Source organism: Bubalus kerabau, chromosome 3, assembly GCF_029407905.1.
Source record: "Bubalus kerabau isolate K-KA32 ecotype Philippines breed swamp buffalo chromosome 3, PCC_UOA_SB_1v2, whole genome shotgun sequence".
NCBI lineage: Eukaryota > Metazoa > Chordata > Mammalia > Artiodactyla > Bovidae > Bubalus > Bubalus kerabau.
This window is the reverse complement of record NC_073626.1, coordinates 168,898,452-168,913,757: the sequence shown is the minus strand read 5'-3', so window position 1 is coordinate 168,913,757 and position 15,306 is coordinate 168,898,452.

The following is a 15,306-nucleotide window of genomic DNA, read 5'->3' as shown; positions in this document are numbered from 1 at the left end:
GATTTGCTTTGGCTAACGGGATATTAGCAGGTGTGACTCGACAGAGGCTCTTGCCATCTGCTGTGGCCTGAGAACATTCCTAGATTAGTCCACAGATTTCAGGAGGAAGCTGAGAATCTCAAGGAACTGGGTCACTCTGTTGAGCAGCCCAGCTTACATCAGCAGATTCCCAGCCAGTCCAAGGATATGTGAGCTAAATAAGCATTTATTATTGCATACCTGTGAGATCTTTTGCTGTTTGTTGTGCAACATCTTTATAGCAATAACAAACCTACCCAGGAATTTGTAGTAAGTCCTGTACTGGGTACAAGAAAAACCTAAAAGATATGGAATAGGAGGTGGGTATAGGCTGGAAAAATGTTGAAACTGTCATGAAAGCCTGAAGAAGTGATGGCTCATGTTATATAACCATGAAGCATTTGGTATAATGATCTTCTGTGAGAAACTAGAAATTAGAAATGTAACCAATGAACAGTGGATTTGCACAACATGGTTTCTATTGTTGAAGTATTTGCTACCTTCTTTTAGCTACATATGATGAACTCAGAAAATAAATAATAAGCTGGTTTGAAATAGAGAGGGACAGTAGAGAACCCAGAGGGACTAGTAGTAAGAACCTGCCTGCCAAGGCAGGAGACATAAGAGACCCAGGTTCAACTCCTAGGTTGGGAAAATCCCTTGGAGGAGGGCATGGAAACCCGTTGCAGTATTCTTGCCTGGGAAATCCCGTGGACAGAGGACCCTATGGGTCGCAAAGAGTAAGACATGACTGAAGTGACTTAGCACGCATGCACGCAGAGAACCCAGAACTTGCTGGCTCAGGGAAAAATACATTTCTTGTACTATTTTTCTATTCATTAATTTTCTTTTTCTGTGATACCTTTGTCTGATTTTGGTATCAAGGTGGTATAAAACCTTACAAAATTTGTTTGGAAGTGTTCCTTCCTCTTCAGTTTTTGGGAAACATTTTGAGGATAGGTGTTAAGTTTTCTATAACTGTTTGGTATAATTCACCTGGGAAGTGACGTAGTCCTGGACTTTTGTTTCTTGGAAGTTTTAAAATTACTGGTTAAATTTCTTTACTGGTGATTGGTCTGATCATATTTTCTATTTCTTTCTGGCTCAGTCTTAGGAGATTGTACATTTCTAAGAATTTGTCCATTTTTTCCAGGTTGTCCATTTTATTCAGGTATAGTTGTTCATAGTGGTCTCTTACAACCCTTTACATTTCTGTGGTATCATTCAGAGAGAGATTCTTAAATGAAGATGTAGCCTGAGACCAAGGCATTCAGGAGCTTCACCAAGACATGGCTTTCTACTCTTGCCTTTGCTCCAAGGCTTATAGATGAAAAGCAAGTGTTGGGTTGTAATGCCTTTCAAAAAGCCCTTGAAAAAAATCAAATGGCTATTAGAATGTCCTTTCAGCCAGATCTTAGAAAGCTTAAGGTTGTGTCTCCCAGAAATTTGCTAACCCAGAACCAGCTATTAAGTCTAGAGAGCCAGGGATGTGTCTTGAAAATAATGGTGGGTGTGGTTTTTGGAATATGAAATAGACCACATTCATTAATAATATACAAGTACAGTAGATATTTCAAAGATATTAAAAATTATATAAAGAACTTTTCCTTCTAAAAACCCAAAAGTCAAAGGAACTATAAACCTGGTATCTTTCATACAAAGACAATGTACAATAAAGACATGGAAATTCTAATATAATGGAATATAAATTAGAATGAAATATCAAGTATTTCTCTTTTCTGCCAGAAATGAGTGGAGATATTATTGCCATTAGCAAACTATGAACACACAAAAGTTTACAATAATAAAAGGCAAGTATCAGTGATTCAGGGAGACCTTCACAAGTCATATGATAAATATCAGGAAGCAAATTCAGAGCAGGAAGTTCAGAATTAAAGACAGATGAAATAACACTCCTAGTGAGCCCTCTGAAACTGAAGACACATCATTGAAAAATAAGGAAGACCAAAATTAAAGTTGGCTAAGACAGATTTTCTTGAGTGCATTTCTTAACTTTCACTTCTCAGATCACCAAAAATTACAAAGTTAAAAATGGAATGAATGTGTCAATAATATTTAAAACACCCAATAATTTTAATAATGAAAGAAGTTGATTTAACCTCCTTATGTTTTACCAGTAAAAATTGAGACCAGCTTTCTGAAAGCTTTATGTGATATAGTTTAATGAAGTTGACCCATACTGACCCATTTTTAGTAGTGATAAAGAATTTTTATCCTCTATTTTCTAAAACTTTCTTTGTTTTCTTTAATGGGATCCTTTCTTTGGTAAAAGGTAAGATCCAAGAATCAAGCACCATCATAACTGTCCCTTTCACAGCTGAGTCCCTAGAAATACATTGTCAAATATGGTAACCTCTAACCATATATGGCTATTAAAGTGAGAATAAAATTAAATAAAATATTTAGCTCATCAATTATTCTCCAGCCACATTTCAGGTACCTGATAGCCACAAAGGCTAGTATTAGACAGTGCATGTAATGTTTCCATCAACACAGAAAGTTCTTGGAGAACAACACAGTCCAAGAATATAATACAGTACCTTGCCTATCATGTTACTGTTGTTCAGTTGCTGAGTTGTGTCCAACTCTTTGTGACCCCATGGACTGTAGCATGCCAGGCTTCCCTGTCCTACACCATCTCCCAGAGTTTGCTCAGATTCATGTCTCCATTGAGTCAGAGATGCTATCTAACCATCTCATCCCCTGCTGCCCCCTTCTCCTTTTGACTTCAATCTTTCCCAGTATTAGGTTCTTTTCCAATGAGCTGGCTTTTTGCATCACATGGTTGAAGTATTGGAGCTTCAGCTTCAGCATCAGTTCTTCCAATGAATATTCAGGGTTGATTTTCTTTAGGATTGACCAATCGCCTATAATAGATAATTAATAGATATTTTCAGCTAAAGTTATCAAAATTAATTGCAGTTTTCAAAATCTTTGGAAAGTATGCATAAGATCTTATGCCAAGGGACTCCATTTCCAAGGAAATGAGTATAGTCCAGGGACACCCTGACATTACCAGTTGAGGGTGCAGTAAGGAGAACTGAGATGGAGTAAATGAAGTAGATGAAATCTTCCCTCCCCTCACCCTGCTCTGTGACCTGGCAGCCAGTGAGGCAAGATGTCAGGGAAGGAGTCATCAGCTGGTCATATATTGTTCATAGGTTAATAAGATGAAGACTGGAAATTAACCATTTCTGGCTTTATGCTTCTGATAGTTTCCTGGTTACATAAAATGATATAATTATACTTTTCTTTTCTCATTGAATATGTCAGTATGGATCTCTGCTCTTAAAAGTGAAACATGTATCTGAGTTATATTCACTTTTTAAAAACTCTACCTTTATAGGTTATGTTATAGTATTTAGTTCATACTAACCTATGTAACGGAGAAGGCAATAGCACCCCACTCCAGTACTCTTGCCTGGAAAATCCCATGGACGGAGGAGCCTGGTAGGCTGCAGTCCATTGGGTCTCGAAGAGTCAGACACGACTGAGCGACTTCACGTTGACTTTTCACTTTCATGCATTGGAGAAGGAAATGGCAACCCACTCCAGTGTTTTTGCCTGGAGAATCCCAGGGACAGGGGAGCCTGGTGGGCTGCTGTCTATGGGGTTGCACAGAGTCGGACACAACTGAAGCGACTTAGCAGCAGCAGCAGCAACCTATGTAACTCTATGCACTATGCTTATAGTTTTCTCAGTCTGTTCAGTCTGCTGTAACAAAACACTACAGACTGGATAGCTTATAAGCAACCGAAATTTATTTCACAGTTCTGGATGCTGAAAAAAATCCAAGATCAGGGTACCAGCCTGGTTGAGTTCTGGTAAAGTTCCTCTTCTGGATTGCAGACTGCTGACTTCTCATCTCCTCACATGGTAGAAAGAGGGCTAGGGAGCTGCTTGGAAAACTATAATTCAAAAAGATACCTGCACCCTTGTGTTCACTGCAGCACTGTTTACAATAGCCAAGACAAGGAAACAACCTAAATGCCATTGATAGATGAATAGATAAGGAAGATATCATACGTATATACAATGGAATACTGCTCAGCCATAAAAAACAATGACACAATGCCATTTGCAGCAACATGAATGGACCTAGAGATTATTGTACTGAGTGAAGTAAGTCAGACAGAGAGAAACAAATAGCATATGATATCACTTATATGTGGAATCTAAAATATGACATAAATAAACTTACCCACCAAACAGAAACATACCCACAGACATAGGGACAGACTTGCTGCCAAAGGGTGGAAGCAGCATAGGGAAGGGATGGATTGGGAGTTTGGGGTTAACAGATGCAAACTATTATAAGATGGATAAACAACAAGGTCGTACTGAATATAGTTTTACAGGGAACTATATTCAATATCCTGTAATAAACCATAATGGAAAAGAATATGAAAAAGAACAAATATATATGTATGACTGAGTCACTTTGCTGTACAGAAGAAACTAAAGCAACGTAAATCAACTATACTTCAATGAAACAAATTTTTAAGAAATGGAACTTAGATATTATATTTTAACTTAAAGCATTTAAATACTTAAATATGTTTATTTGTTTATATTATAATGTAAAAAGGTCAGGACATATTCTTTGAGAATGTCTTCCAATCACTAGAAGAGATTTGTAAAATTTGAATTTTAATACCATTTGGAAACAGGCTTTGCTTGGAATAATACATTTTGGGTCACTGTAATGACAGGTTCCACGAATATGAATAATACTGTCCAATAATTGACCTATTAAATGGCATGAAAAGAAAGTTTGTCTGAAAAATTCCTTTTGCTGTATAATTATTACATTCCTAGAGTTGGCATTGTGTTAATAACATTAGAGTTGATTAAAGAAATGTTCATGCATACATGAACAAAGCTATTGCTTTTATGCTACAACTGCCCTTCCATTTCTTGGCTTTATTCAGTGGCAAAGCAATGATGAAAATGACAAATAATACTAAAGCAATAAAAATCCAATTGTCTGCAAAATAATCATTTAAATGTATATGGCACCATCCTCTCCATGTAAATTTTTTTATTGGTCTTTCCCAGCAGTCCTCAGTGGGAATTTAAGTACCCTTGCCCCTACTTCCTCCAGAATTCCCACCTGAAAGGTAAAGAAACTGCCTTAACAAATGGTGAATTGGGTTTTTACCCTGTGCTTCTCAAACAGATTTTGGGGGTAGGTTCCAAGTTCGGCAACTTTGATGTTCTGAGTTGTTTTCAAGTAGTCTCTTCCAAAAATGGCTTATTTTTCATCTCTTGGTTCGAAGTAATGATACTTGATAAAAACTTCTTTTTGAATCACCAAAGGATTGTATTAGAACAGAAAATAAATTTACGCATTCTACTGGAGACTTGTTATTCATGGGTGATGACTTGGTATAATAAGCAGAGTCCACATATATATTTTTTTAATATATAAAAAACACTTGTGTTTCTAATACCTAGAGGTGTACTTTGTTAACATTTTCTCATGTTTGCCTCTAGCCTTTTTTTTAATGAAAGAAATAAAATGGTCCCAGTTCTTTTAAATAAAATTCTACACATATACACTAAGAACAAAGAACTATTTTGACAGTGTAGAATTCTCAGAAAGAGAGGTCCAGATTAAACAAACAGTAAGTGCCCCTACATCTCCTGCCAAAGGAACAATAGCGCTTGGGTGATGTTTTCCAGGCAACCCCACGGCATAAATCTTTAATCCCACTGCCTTTCATGTGACGTTTATATACAAAAAATCTGTTTATAGAGCAACACAACCTTTTCTTGTGTTCGTTATGGTTTATCAGGGCTGCCAGTGCTTCGGTTCTTATGATATAACTATTCAGAGTATGTCAGCAAATATTATCAAGGCATTTTGATTTTGTTCTTTGTTTGGAGTTTCACCAGAACCAAATAAGGGGCTTATGTACTCATCACAAAACAAGGTCAATGGCAAGAATTCAGGAAATCTTACACAGCCCACATTTGCAGACTCCGGAGTTTGAGCACGAGTGAATAGTTTTGCCTCAGACCAGAAGGGAAGACTTTCTCTTTGCAGTATCCATAAATTTTGACTTAGTTAATCTTCACAGAAAACCTAGGCAGGATAAATCTGATTTCATTTAAATAAAAGAAAAGTGATCCAGGAATAAACTGGCATGCTATATTATAAAATAATCTGCCCAAGTTAGGGACCAGAATACATTTTAGCATCATAGGCCTGGAAAAAAGCCATTGAGAATGATTTTCCCATTTATTGAATAAATCAGAAAGTCAGTTTATAGGAATACTCAGCAAACTGTATAAGGCTCTTGATTGCAAATGATGAAAAACCAACTCAAACTAGATTTGGTTTAAAAAAAAAAAAATTGGTTGACAAAGCTAACTAGAGAGTCAAAGAAATGCCCTTGACTTTGGGCATAAGTGGCTCCTGGCCACTTAGCTACATTTACTTTCCTCTTGTCCTCTCCCCAGAGGTGGCACAATGGCCCCTGGATGTTCCAGATGCCCATGGCCTTCAGTGTTCATGGTTATAGGGAAAGAGTGCCCACATCTCATGACAAGAGTCCTGGGGACATTGGCTTAGCTTGGGACACATTCCTGATCTAATCACTGTGTCCAGAGAAATATGCTTAGTTCTGTGGGTGACCTAGCCAGGGTCATGGCCACCTCTTCAATCAAATTGTTAGTCACTCAGTCATGTCTGACTCTTTGCAACCCCATGGATGGTAGCCCACCAGGCTTCTCTGTCCATGGAATTCTCCAGGCAAGAATACTGGAGAATGGGTTGCTATTTCCTTCTCCAGGGAATATTCCTGACTCAGGGACTGAACCCTGGTCTCCTGCATTTCAGGTAGATTCTTTACTGTCTGAGCCATCAGGGAAGCCCTTCTTCAGCCAAAAGTGGCATCACTTCCACCTGCACTTCATGGCCTAAGGAAACGTCTACAGAATGGTGGAGGAGTCATTCTCACAAAGAAGGCATGCTGACAAGACCAGAAAAATATATGCCAACTACTTGACACTGACAAGTTTAGGTAGAACATGAAGTGAAAGTGAAGTTGCTCAGTCGTGTCCAACTCTTTGTGACCCCGTGGACTGTAGCCCACCAGGCTCCTCCATCCATTGGATTCTTCAGGCAAGAATACTGGAATGGGTTGCCATTTCCTTCTTCAGGGAATATTCCCGACCCAGTGATCGAACCCAGGTCTCCCACATTGCAGGCAGATGCTTCAACCTCTGAGCCACCAGGAAAGAATATGAAGTACATGAATCCTAATGCCAAGTTTATTTGTATTGATTGCTTTTTAGTTTCTACTGTCTGCCTAAATCAGTGTTTCTCATCTAAAGATGGTAAATGTGTGTGTAAATATGCAAAAATCAGTGCACACATTTGTGCTTGAGTTTGGAAGGCTAAGGGTTGGAGAGGAAAGTATAGCTAAGAGATTGGGAGCCATTTATGCTCAGGGTCAAGTGCCCTTCTTTGACTCTCTAGTTAGCTCTGTCAATGAATTATTCTTTTTACCAAATCTAGTTTGAGTTGGGTTTTCATCACTTATACAGTTTGCTGTATAGGTTAACAAAGTTTGGACCTATTGGATGATCAGGAGGAACTGTCTCTTTACTAAGAAGTTTATAAATGGATCACGGACTAAAAAATATTGAGAAACTTTGTTTACCACTAAGGCATGCTGTCTTCTCAAGATGTAAATTATTGTAAAATTCAGCACTGATTTGGGTTTTAAGGTGATGTCTGATGGGCAAGCCAAAAAATGCACAGTTGGAATATAAGGGACCTATCTGAACCTTTTGAGTGTAAAGAAGGAAACTCACAAAACAAAACAAAAAAAGCAAACACTGGTTTGTGTTTTCATGAGAAAAAAAAAAAAAAAAAAAAAGCCTCCTGAGATTCATATCTCTTTTGCTGACAGTCCCAGCTGAAAAAAGGAAATTTAGCAAGTGAAATTGAACAAAAGGAAACTTTTTTGGTATTCTGGAAACTTGCAAACTTCAAAATAGTTCTGTTTTTATTTCTCCATTTTTATTCAATCAGGTCTTCTTAAATGTCTTCATACTTTAGTTGAATAAAAACAGAGAACAAAGAGTAAAGATTGCAGAGGGACTATTTCTGTTCTAATGTATTAAAGAGTTAATACAGTAATACATGAACATGTTTAGATTGAGCATGGCACCATGGCAAATGTGTGTGAGGCAATGAAAGAAAGAGGATCTTCTGTCATTGTCAGATATCAATAGATTTCTCTCTGCCCTGGAATGGTGGTTCTCAGACTGTCGTGCACACCGCAGTCACTTGGAAGACTCATCATAAACCCATGTTGCCTGGCCTCAACCCCAGGGTTTCTGATTCAGTAGGTCTGTGGTGGGCCTCCAGATGTGCTTTCCTAGCAAGTTCCTATGTGCTGCTGATGCTGCTCATCTGGGACCACACTTGGAGAACGATTCCTCTAGATGAATCTCAAAGAGCAGCTATGTGTGAGTCATCGTGGTCCACAGTTCCAGCTTAGAGGTGGGTTGAAGCTGCCCTGGGGGCATCATTACCAGAGCTTCTTGCCATGGTGATGGTCTGAATTATGGCACAGGCATGTTTCCAGGAGGGAAGCTTTGGGCAAACACAGGATTCCAGCTCATGTGTGTGGTAAAATAGTAGAGACTGCATCCTTAGGAAGCTGTACCAAGTAATAATTAGGCAGGTCATGAGGGCTCTCATCACACACTCTGGGATTTTCAAAGCAGAGTTCCAGGACTTGCTGGGAGTTTGAATACCAATTAGGAGAGAAATCTAATTGAGAAGCCTGGCGCTTGTCATGGGGTCACAGGAAAGGTTGAAACTGGAGGCCATGTGCATTCCCAAGAAACTTACCTGGACTAGGTAAATCAAAAAGGCCAGTTTTAGTCCCATGCAAGAGGGAGCCTGGTGCTGAATGATACTGAGCCAAGACGGAGGATGCAGACCTGTCTGTATCTGAAAGTTGTCTGTTCAGTGCCTGTGTGATTAGAATTAGGCCAGGCCTGTCTGGAAAAGTATTTTCTTTCTTAAATTTGTTTTTGACTTTGATATACACTAAGAGGGCTTCCCTAGTGGCTCAGATGGTAAAGAATCTGCCTGCAATGCAGGAGACTTGGGTTCCATCTTCTGGGTCAGGAAGATCCCCTGGAGAAGGAAATGACTACACCCTCCAGTATTCTTGCTTGGAGAATTCCATGGACAGAGGAGCCTGGTGGACTACAGTCCGTGGGATCGCAAAGAGTTGGACACAACTGAACGACTTACACTTCCATATACTAAGAAATACGAAGTATATTATAACATGGTACATATAAACACACATACAATGTGCAGTGTATTCTATTCTGTTTTGTGGTATCTATTCTATTCTATTTTATTGTTTCATGAAAATTAAAAAAGCACCTTTTCCTATCCAAGAGTAGTTTTATGACCCACAAATGGGCAGACACTTGCAGTTCAAAAACATTCACTTAGAGCTTGCAATCTGTACTGTCCCTAGCATAGACCTACAGCCGGCCCTCCTGTCTCTGATGCAACAGTTCACACTTCAAACCAGTTGCAGACTATAAAGTCACTTCCAGTTAAGAGGTCAAGATCTTGCTACACTCAGCCTGCACTATTACTTCCTGAAGGCCCCTTTCCTGGGTTAGAATTCTTCATTACAGGACTCCTGGACTTATTGGACCTCCATGACTTGCACTAGTTTTGGTTTTGATCTCTCTTGACACCCTTAGCAATCTGAGGGAAGAGACCTTCTCCTCCAGATCTGGCTTTGGAAGCCCCATCAGCTAGGGTAACCCTCTTTCCTCCTCCCCTGAGATTAGACCCAGACAAAAAAGCCAGTTGTGTCTTCTAATCCTACTTTCCTTTATATGCTCTGCCAACCTAATTCCTCTAGCTGAAAATCAGCTTGATTTTCCTTTCTCCTTTGTTTAATTTCTCTTCTCAGCAATTGTTTAATTTCTCTTCTCTTCAATTGTTATGTCTGGATAACAATTTTTAAAAAGCCCTTATTTATGTTACAAATAATAGCTAAATTAAAATAACTGCTGATAAATTCCACCTGATAAGCAAACAAAATCATACAAGTATGAAAAATAAAACCATGGTCCTGTTCAATAATGAGCGTTTCTAATATCTGTAGAAATTGTAATGTAGAAAAGATGGATATTAACCAGTCAGTCAACCAACCAAGCAGACAAGATTCCCATCAACCCAACTTTTTGAAGAAGCAAGTCTTAGTTAGAGCCTTTTACACATAGAACCAGAATAGATGACATGCTAATAAGTCACACTTAAAAAAAGGTAACCTTGTCTGTTGCTCACAGTAATAAAACAGAGTGTAAGCTATCTGAAACAAAGATATCTATTTCTAGGCCACCAACTGAATCTCTGCCCAAAGATATTTTCTAATAGTTTAATTCTTTAAAGAAGATTGTCATTTTTATAGCTGCTGTGGAAAACAGTATGGAGGCTCATCTAAAAATTAGAAGTAGAACCACTATATACTCCATCAATCTTACTCTTGGGCATATATCTGGAGAAAAACATGGGTTAAAAGAATACATGCACCCCAATGTTCATTGCAGTGCTCTTTACAATAATCAAGACGTGGAAGCAACCTAGATATCCTTCCACAGAGGAATCGATAAGGAAGATGTGGTGTGTGCATATATAATAGAATATTACTAAGCCACTAAAAAGAATGAAATAATGTCATTTGCAGTAACATGGATGGACCTGGAGATCATCACACTAAGTGAAGTAAGTCAGAGAAAGAAAAATATCACATGGTATAATTTATATGTGGAATCTAAAAAAAATTATACAAATGAACTTATTTATAAAACAGAAACAGACTCACAGACTTAGAAAATGAACTCATGGTTAACAGAGGGGAAGGGTGGGTGGGAGGGATAGATTGGGAGTTTGGTTGACATGTACACGTTGCTCTATTTAAAATAAAATGTCTTTCCATGAAAAAAATAAAGAGGAAAACTTGTGTGTTTCTCACAGTAGTAAAATGAATGGCTATTTAATTTTACTAAAATGAAGCTATTTGAAACAAAGAGATCCATTTCTAGGCCACCAGATATGGTGGCCTATCTGCTCAAAGATATTTTCTAATACGTTAGTGCTTTAAAGAATACTGTCACTTGAATAGCCACTGTGGAAAACAGTATTGAGGTTCATTAAAAAATTAAATATAGTACTGCCATAAGATCCAGCAATCTTACTTCTGGGTAAGAAGCCACAGGAAATGAAACCACTATATTGAAGAGATCTACACCCTTAATGTTCATTGCAGCATCATTCACAGTGACCAAGACAGGAAAACAAGCTAAGTATCCATTGATGGATATGCTGGATGAATGGACAAAAATGATGTGATTCATATATATATGATACATAGATATATGGCTTCCTAGGTGACACAGTTGGTAAAGAATCTGCCTGCCAATGCAGGAGACACAGGAGTCATGGGTTTGATCCCTGGAAGACCCCCTGGAGTAGGAAATGGCAACCCACTCCAGTATTCTTATTTGGAAAATTCCATGGACAGAGGAGCCTGGAGGGCTGTAGTCCATGGAGTCACAAAAAATTAGACACAACTGAACATGCACACTCATATGTATATGTGTGTATATGTGGGTGTATAAATATATGTATCATTCAGCTATAAAAAGATGGAAAACCTGTCATTTGTAATGGTATAGATAAGCCCTGAGGACATTATGCTAAGTGAAATAGGTCAGACAGAGAAAGACAAATGCAGTATGATCTCACTTATACAAGGAATTTTTTTTTTTAAGCTGACATAGAAACAAAAAGTAGAATGGTAGTGGTCAGGGGCTAGAGGCTTGGGAAATGGGAGGTGTTGGCTAAAGTGTGAAAAAAATATTAGGTGCTCAGTTGTGTCTGACTCTTTGTGACCCCATGGTACTACAGCTTGCCAGGCTCCTCTGTCCATGGGATTCTCCAGGCAAGGATACTGGAGTGGGTTGCCTTTTCCTCCTTCAGGGGATCTTCCCTACCCAGGGATTGAACCCAGGTCTCTTGCATTGCAGGCAGATTCTTTACCATCTGAGCCAACAGGGAAGCCCAACCACCTTCTAATTATGAGATAAACAAGTTCTGGCAATCTGCTATTCAGCATGGTGACTAGGGTTAACAATACTGTATTATGTACTTGAAAGTTGCTAACAAGTTAGATCTTACATCTTCTTACCACATATACATACACACACACACAAAGGTAATCATGTGAGAAGCTGAAGTGTTAGCTGACCTTATTGTGGTAATCATTTCATAACATATGCATAAATCAAGTTGTACATCAAAACATTTTTTTTATATGGACCATTTTTAAAGTCTTTATTGAGTTTATTACAATATTGTTTCTGTTTTACACTTTAGTTTTCTGGCTGCAAAACATGTAGGCTCCTAGCTTCCCAACCAGGGGTAGAACTCCTGCATTAGAAGGCAAAGTCTTAACCAGGGAAGTCCGCCATGTTGTACGTCTTAAACTTACATAATGCTGTATATCAATTACACGTCAATAAGCCTGGAAAACACACTGTCACAATGGCCAAGAAATGTCTAAAACGTACCATTCGTTTTTTATCACCCTTCAGTTTTCATCCAAAATGGAATTTTCTTGAATAGGGTGATTGATCTTTTTAAACAGGTGCTTTTAAATGATCACACTGCAGGAGAATCACCTTGGGAAAGGCAGATTCCCAGACCCTGCCAGTCACAAAGGCCACACTCTAAAAACCTTGTGAGTAGATAAAAACAGTTTATTTCAAGGGGTCGTTGAGCCTCTTCCACACATGCATGTGTCAGGAACTCGACATTTGATGGAACGATGATGTTGTTTTTCATATTTCTTCTTTCATTCAGTGAATGGTCAGTTTCCAGAACTTTCCATGTGATTCATCTTAAACTCAGGCAGGCTGGCTTGAGGCAAAACCTCCAAGATCCAGAGGCTGCAAAGGCTGTGCGCATACATGAATCAGCAGAGGAGAGAGTGACAGGAGAGACTGAGGAGCATACCTGGCATCTGACTCCCGCCAAGGCAGCAGTGTGTGACCCCATTCAGTCCCAGCCCCACCTGCTCCCTCGCAAGCCTTCTTCACTCTCAGGAAGTTCCAGAAAATGTCACTGATGGAAATCTGAGATCACAAGTAGAAAGAAAATTTTACCTTGTGAAATCAAAGACGGATACAAAAGTAAAATGAAATGCTAGGTCATTTCCAGTCAGAAAGGGGATTTAAGCAAAAGCCTAATCTTAAAAAGAGTATAGTTGTAAAACATACCTAAAGAAAGAAACATGGTTTTTAAGAACTTGGCGGCTCATAGTCTGGCTTAGTCTCGGAGACCTGGAATTTACCATCCAATAAAGTCATTTTATGCCTGTCTGGCTGAGTTTCTTATCTGTGAAATGGGACCTAAAAGCTATCTGTTCCTTACATGACACACAGGAATTCCACATGAAATTCTTAGGCGAATCTAGGCTTTTCAAAACAACATATCTTTGCAAGCCTCTTGTGCAAACAAGAGAATTTATCTTCAGCTAATTTGTACCTTCAGTCAGAGAGAGAGAATTTTTAGCATGCCATTAAAAATGACAATAAATGTCAGCACCTTACTTAAAAAAACAAGTAAATAAAAAGGATTTCCCATAAGTCACAGAGTGCTTAAATAAGAAATCAAGTTCTCTGCGAATTGAAATGATTAAAAAATTGTTTAAATTTTAAATTTATTTTTATTATCTATTTAAAATTTTTATTGGAGTATAGTTGCTTTACAGTTTTGTGCTGTTTTCTGCTCTACAGCAAAGTGAATCAGCCATATGTATACATATATCCCCTCTTTTTAAGATTTCCTTCCCGTTTAGGTCACCAGAGAGCTTGGAGTAGAATTCCCTGTGCTACGGATTAAAGTGATTTATTCTCGGACAATTCACCTAGAGACGTTTTTCTCCAATTACTAAAGGTCTGGCAGGAAGACTCTTAAGTGATACATTCAACAGAAGATCTCTTGGAAGGCCCTCTTAGTTCCTCTTGGAGATCCAACAAGGGGACAAAGTTAGAAACTAGGAAGCATTTGGCTGGCTCCTCATCAAAAAAAGAGATATTTAATCCCATCTAGTGTTACATGCGGCTTTGCTCAAAATGAAGCAGCTGCTGGGGAACTGATTTGAGTCCGTTCCTGTTAAAGCAGATCCATTTTTGTGCGTGCATCTTCTTCAGATGAATCTGACTTGTCAGGCTGAGAACATATGCGTGCGCCGTTCCAGAGAGAATGCACATTTATTTTCCTCCCATTGAATGTTTGAACATGATCACAGTCACCAGATGGGTCAGAGAAAACAATGACAGCATGGCATAAATCTTCAGAGGGTGTATCAATCTGATCGAATTGAGAAGATAAAGTGGATTTTGCTAGAAATCCAATAAACTCTCTCCACCTCCAACAATAATAAGGGTTTGTGCCAATTTTCTCCCTTTTTATGCTCTCTGCCCTTTCACTCCTTATTCTCTCTTCTGTTTCACTTCTGTACCCTTATAAGGCTTATTGTATTCTCTACAGCTGTTTGGTAAGCCCATGCTCTTTTAAGCCTAATTGGTCAAGGAACTTGGAAGGGGTGTGCTGGCAAGAAAAACAGCAGAGTGTGGAGCTGGACACTCTTCTTTGAATGGGGTCTGCCTTCACCCAACTGTGTGGTCCTCTAGACTCTGAGGACCTAACACTGAGGTTAACCTTTCCAGAGGTTGTGAAAGTTAGAGATTTTGGATATGAAGCAACTAGTGTGATTCCCGGCACCCTAAAAAGAGTGCCTCTTATTATATTGGACACCCAAGATTAGATTGGTTAGCCTGAAGTTCATTCTTTTTTTAGGAGGCAGGAAGAAACCAAGAGGAAGAAACATTCTTTACCAAAGACTTCAATAGTATTTGTATTCTCTGATGGCACTGTGATCCTGGTTGCAGGAAGAGGAAATGCAGCTCAGTGATTTTCTCTAGGCACTGAAATGTTAAATTTGCTATTTTGTACCAATCAGAAAACTGCAAGTTATAGGTAGCCCTACCTGCAATGTTAGGCAAAAATAAAACTTTAGGATTCTATTTTGCTCTAACGTGACATTTCAGATGCCCCGTTCTTAAAAAATAAATGGTTAGGCCTACCAGATAGGTTCTGTTGGAACTTACCAGAGTTCTCAGTAAACTTAAGTTTACTTAAAC